This window comes from Nansenia antarctica (genome assembly GCF_963989245.1).
Source record: "Nansenia antarctica genome assembly, chromosome: 14".
Taxonomy (NCBI): Eukaryota; Metazoa; Chordata; class Actinopteri; order Argentiniformes; family Microstomatidae; genus Nansenia; species Nansenia antarctica.
This window is the reverse complement of record NC_137684.1, coordinates 11,352,853-11,357,852: the sequence shown is the minus strand read 5'-3', so window position 1 is coordinate 11,357,852 and position 5,000 is coordinate 11,352,853. Positions and strand designations below refer to the sequence as shown.

At 44.4% G+C, this 5,000-nt stretch overlaps 1 pseudogene across 1 annotated transcript in view; it reads right to left on the bottom strand.

Annotated features, from left to right (window-relative positions):
- LOC308169836 (cell adhesion molecule DSCAML1-like) overlaps positions 1-5,000 on the bottom strand; it is a 76,472-nt pseudogene that overhangs the window by 24,803 nt on the left and 46,669 nt on the right. The gene's annotated exons all lie outside the window — the stretch shown is intronic.

The following is a 5,000-nucleotide window of genomic DNA, read 5'->3' as shown; positions in this document are numbered from 1 at the left end:
ATAATAATAATAATAATAATACATTAGACTTATATAGCGCTTTTCTAGACACTCAAAGACGCTTTACAAACTGAAAAGATCAAGTAGTAATAATTAAAAGAAACAAAAAAGAAATGAAAGAAAGTATAGGGGCCTAATGAAGGTAGTGCTGGGGACACAGGGGAAGGGGAGGGGGAGAGGGTTAGCTGGTGAAGGCGAGCTTGAAGAGGTGGGTTTTGAGGGCCTGTTTAAATGTTGGCAGGGTGTTGGCCTGTCTGATGTGGTTGGGGAGGGCGTTCCAGAGGGACGGGGCTGCGGCTGAAAAGGCCCCATCACCCCAGGTCCGGAGCTTGTTACTATTACTGGCTATATCTAAAACATACTGTAAATCAATTACAATGGTTTGTACACTTATCTGGGAAGTGGAAGTGGTATCTGGTGAACTGGTTGTGCAAAGGAATAAAAGATAACAGGCTCCTTCTCTGACTTTCAGTTGTTAGTGCAGACTGATGGCTGCTTGTGTCACTGGCCCTCTTAGGTGGCTCTGACCTGTGGTGGCAGGTCCATGGCTGCTACTGTTCTGACCCTGACTGGCAGGTTGGCTTTGACCTGCTCTCTGTCTGACTGACATGGCTTATTCACAACTCAGCCATGCCTGCTGTGCCTGTCCCCTTTTCATCTTTTCCCCTTTCTTTCTTTTCCCCTTTCTCACTAAATTCTCCCTCAAAATAAATACAGCAGTATTAGTAATAAGGGAATTGAATCGTCATGGATTAAATTAAGCAACAGGCCTCAATGACATTTTTAAGGAATACTTCAGGTCAATGGGCATAAAAGATGCATATGCCAATGTGATGAACTGTTAATCTGTATAGCCTGCACAGTATATGAATAGTTATAGCTAGCTAGCTACGATTTATCATCAAAATAATGAACAGGGGGGCAAGTGAGCTAGTCACATTGGACAGTCTATCAAAACAGCAAAAATAAAGTGTCTTAATGACAGAAAAGGTGATAGACGTTATAAATACATTTTCCATCAACGTCTCTAAAGGAAAATCCAGGCTAATTTTGATAACCTTCGCAAGACTTATTATTAAATTATTAAATCTCAGGAGATTTATCAAAAAATAAGTCTGGATTTTCCTTTAGCAACGTTGATGGAATACCCCCCTGGAGATTCAATAATAATACCATTGTAGACACGCGCACAAGACGCCAGGTTCACGTACATAATTGAAACCAGTTACTAATAGATCTAATAGATAGCATAGATGTGATGTATTATACACTTACAGGCTATATCTCCATTTCAAGGGCAAAACTGTTTAGAAAAGCCCTACGAGGTCGTGAAGATCCCATATCATCTCATAAAGGAACAATGGCAAATTAATTGAAGAATAGCTCCCTATCTGCGAGGCGGGTTTGAATAAAGACCGAATTTCGTTTTCATTGTTTGGCATAGGGATATGCTTTTTCATATTCCCCTGATCAAATTCTATTTGGTACAGCATTGTTATTTTCCAATTTTGAAAATGACAGTAGCCTTAACGCCAGAACAAAACAAGGGCTTTTGACAGAAACATGACAAGGCGAACGTGATTACACAATATCGACCGATATCAACCGCATAACAGCTCGAGGGGGGGAGGGGTGGGGCGCTGTGATAGCCTATTGCAATCTAATCACAGCTAATTCAACCAGGGGACTTGCGGTTTAACCAGATGAAATAGACACGCACGCACGCGTACTCTGACTCCACGCAGCCTCCCCCCTCCCTCCCTCTCTCCCGCATCTCTCCAGTGATATAATTAACGCCTGGCCTGGGGGTCCAGTTTCCTTGGTCATCAATAATGCTTTAAGCCAGCAGCAGTGTCACCCAATGAAACCAAAGTCAATGTCCTAGTCGGAATGGTGAAGTCGTTAACAGTGGCGGCTGGTGCACATTTTTTTGGGTGGGGCACAGCAGTGTGGCGGGGGGGTATTCTTTCGCGCGCGCAGCGCGCGCGATTTTTTCCCCGCGTGCACGATTTTTTCCCCGCGTGCACGCGCATAAAACACGCACTGGCGTTACAACCATTGTATAATTTCAACTTTCACCCTTAAAATGACCGTGTGGCCATGGAGAAGTTACCCTGTCAACTACAGACACTGAGGTGGAAGAGTGACCGGTCTATGGACGTCGGTACGGTCCAATACCCAGTGTCAGACAAGGAGGAAGTCTAGTCAACAAGGCTAGTACAGGCCTCACAGCTACACTCAGGTTAATAAAGGTAGCAGATGAATATGTGTACTATGTGTCTGTGTGACATGGCTACATCAATGAGCAGAGATGAATGCTGCAGTCAGTAGTACAGTACTATCTATTTCATAGACACATGATGGATGATGATGGAGAGTGATGGTGGTCAACACATCACAGCAGGTCAACACATTCAATGATGTATCACAACCAGACCATGTCAGAAACACAACCAGACCATGTCTGTATCACAACCAGACCATGTCAGAAACACAACCAGACCATGTCAGAAACACAACCAGACCATGTCAGAAACACAACCAGACCATGTCAGAAACACAACCAGACCATGTCAGAAACACAACCAGACCATATCTGTATCACAACCAGACCATGTCAGAAACACAACCAGACCATGTCAGAAACACAACCAGACCATATTTGTAACACAACCAGACCATGTCAGAAACACAACCAGACCATGTCAGAAACACAACCAGACCATGTCTGTAACACAACCAGACCATGTCAGAAACACAACAATGCATCAGCTGAGTTAAAGAAAACCAACTCTTACCTTTGATGACAGAACATGAGCCGTGTTTACCCGTACCTCCGCCTTGCCCCGCGCATATTGCTATGAATAGTTCGAACATAGGTGCTTGCACGTTAGGTGCGAGGCTGCTTGGTTAACCCATTAGCGGGAACATTATTAGTTGCACAAAATAGGCTGATTTAATTGACCATGAACATCAGAGACAGACATTACGAATGTTCATTTAAAATACTCCGGAAGCCCGGAAGTCCGGAAAACCGGAAGTCGGGAGTCCTCAGCATAATGCATTGTCTGCAATACAACCGGAGATTTCTTGGCCAGGGCGCACATTTGTGCGCCCTGGCCAAGAAATAGAGACAGCCAATTGGAGCGCTGCTACAGCTCACGTGTAAGCCAAAAGTATTCGTCCTGGCATAGACTTGCATTGACACGGCGCCCCGCGTTCTCCCCCTACGTATTTTAACAGTGAGTTTTACACACACACACACACACACACACACACACACACAGATAAAAATGTTTATTGTATTGGAGGATTTTTAATGAATGCTGATAGGCGCCGACAGAATATCAGCCGCATTTTGTGAATAAACAATGTTTATTTAAAAAAAAAACTTTTACAAATCGCAACTGAAGGTGGAAGTGAAGGTGGGGGCGGCGCCCCAGCGCCCTCTATCGGCCAGCCGCCACTGGTCGTTAACCTTAAAAAGTCCTGGGGTATAGGGCCCCGGCCTCGCCAAACGCGTTGGGTAGTGTGACCATGAGACGCGCTTGGAGAAAGCGCAAACAAGGCCTATAGTTTTTTGGTCTCTGGACGCAGAAGCCTGTAATGCGGGGCGAAGCCTCATTTGGAAATAAATCGAAGGCTATAGGGTAAATAATTCCTCCCCAGGTCTTCTTTTCAATTCTTCATTTAAATGCCCTCATTCGCATCGATGCCTAACATCTCTGGGATCAATACGCGAAATCGATTGAGTAGCCTTCCCGTCGCAACCCCGCCAATACATTCACACAATCATTTATTTACTAGTTCATCGACGACCTGGGGGAGAGAGAGACTGTTTTTAAGCCACATGAAAGACAGCAGTGCTATTAGAGCCAATAGGCCTACTTAAATAGACAATGCGTAAAGCCTTGTGTATTATTGTGTAGTATTGTCAACCCGCATTCCAGTTGTATTATTATTATTATTATTATTATTATTATTATTATTATTATTATTATTATTATTATTATGCGAGAGGCGCCGAAAATGACACATCCAGCCCTGCGACAGGATGCAAATGGCAGCCCCCATTGTTTGTGCGTAAATTGCATTCCCCTCCTCGCATGCATGCAGCAGTCATTAGGATGTTACTGATGCCTGACTATATGCATCCGGTTGCCTAGGAACGGACTAAAACATGGGTCTGGCTCCCCGCGCCCTGGGAGGCCAGCCTTGTATCACTGTCGCTTAAATAATTAACCACAGCGAAACCAAATACAGTATTTACTTATTCATAAAGCGAGTAGCAATATATACTGTATATATTTATATATATGCACACACACACACACACTGTGTATAAATAATCAAATGAAGGAGCACGTTAATGGATGTACTGCACTGTAGCCGTTAATGAATGAATGGAAACAAGCAAGCCAGTGTTCTCCGCGTCTGTTCCTTAACCAAAGGGAACCTCGACACGGCATATGAAGGAGGAGGGCCGGGGGGGGGGGGGGTGCACCTGCTGCTCCCGGCGGCTGCTTGGCCAAACGCTTGGTTGTGTTTTACAAAGGGAGAGCTAAGGTGAGCTCACCCAACAGCTCACCCGAGTCCACTGCCTACCACCTGTGTCTGTACGTGTGTGGGTATTTATTTATTTATTTTAAGAAACAAAAAAATTATGAAAATATATATTGTGCATACATTTGGTGCCTATTTCTTGTTCTTACAAAGTGAGTAGTTATAATTCTGAAACGCAAACCATTGATGGCTCTCAGACTGTCAAGTGAAAATGATTTAAAACGCACAAAACACACACACACACACACACACACACACACACACACACACACACACACTCAGCAAAGTCTCACACCTCACCGTGTGTGTATGAGTGAGTGTGTGTGTGTGTGTGTGTGTGTGTGTGTGTGTGTGTGTGTGTGTGTGTGTGTGTGTGTGTGTGTGTGTGTGTGTGTTGACAGGTAGTGAGTCCTGAGCAGACAGCCAGAGCCACCAAA